Consider the following 1,508-nt stretch of genomic DNA (forward strand, 5'->3'; position numbering starts at 1 on the left):
TTATCACAAAGTTCATTTCTTGTCGACCTCATAATTTCACGATGGTACAAATCGATTTACTGTTTACTTTCGCTTCTCATGTTTTGTAAACTGTCATTAATTTTTAAACCCGAACCAGGCATATGCATTCTGGAAGGGTGACCTGTAATTGTGCAAATCTTCGTTCTTTGGTCAGTTGGCTTATTAATAGTTGTATCATTTTCAACTCCTACATTATTTTTTTTTTTAAATATATTCAATTTGTTTCTGCATAACACATGCAATGGCAGTACCTTTCCAATTATTATTTATGTGTTGCGTCTAAATTTAATTTGTAACACTTTATAGTGACTGGAAAGGGTAGAAAAATTCTTCAGATGACAAAATGCTGAAGACACCTGGACACGGCACCAGATCATTAGATATTGCATCTTATGAAAAGAAACTGAGATTTGGATAGTTCCACTTCAAGGTAAAAATGTTTATCTCTTGTGAAATGAAATAAAAAAAATATTGTAACACGGTAGTTAATTAATAAAGATACTATTACGTGTATTTCTGTATTGGCCTTGTTATTGGGAATACAGAAATACTCACGTAATAATATCATAATATAAAGCACTGACGGGGAATATGAGCCCTTATCTGGTGTGAAGTTCCCGAATAACATATAATATCTAAATATATCCTGAAAACTTTATTGTTTCTTCTGTTGTATATCTATGAGGTTTTTTTATAAAAATATATTGTGTTTCTCAGTCCTGATTAATATTAGTGGTATTATATCGTTTTTAAGTTGAATAAAACGAAACAAGTTTGCATGTATTTGTTTTATGATGGCTTATTGCACTCAAACCAAACTATTTAAGCTGACGGATGTTTCAAAATAAAGCACACAAACTATTACCCTTGTGTAATTAACAATGTCTTGCATCCATCTTTTAACAAATAAAGACAGACCACATTATAGACGTCTTTTCTTGTTTTATTGTATTGTTGGGTTAATATCTCGTTTACATAATTTTCATCATGCTCCTGCATGGTACCGTTATCCGTATTTTCCTTGAAGTAAGTTATCGGTGATTTGTACTCGGTATGTTTATAACTTTGTCGATTTTTCATTAATTTTTCTTCAAATATGTTCCTTACAGTATCTTGTATTGCCAAAAAAAGAGCGAGTCTTATGTCTAAAATTTTAGTTTTTTTTAAATGATTAAAAACTAGGTAAATATTAGGTACAGTTGAAAACCCGTCATGCTTACATACACTTTTCATACATGAATTGTATAGAATATAAAACCATACTTTATTTTGATTGTATTTCTATAGCTTTTGTGTATGTATGCGAAACATCCTCTAATCAAACATCTATTTATGTTTTACAAAGTTTGAAACTATACAATTTATTCTGTTTACATTCTATTATAGTTGATGTTTTATTTATATTCTATCGGGAAATATGTAAATATCATAGATTTTAGTAATATAATACTATATATATATAATATAATAACAGTTGGTTGTTCCTT

This window comes from Mytilus californianus, unplaced genomic scaffold (assembly GCF_021869535.1).
Source record: "Mytilus californianus isolate M0D057914Y unplaced genomic scaffold, xbMytCali1.0.p SCAF_3, whole genome shotgun sequence".
Classification (NCBI taxonomy): Eukaryota; Metazoa; Mollusca; class Bivalvia; order Mytilida; family Mytilidae; genus Mytilus; species Mytilus californianus.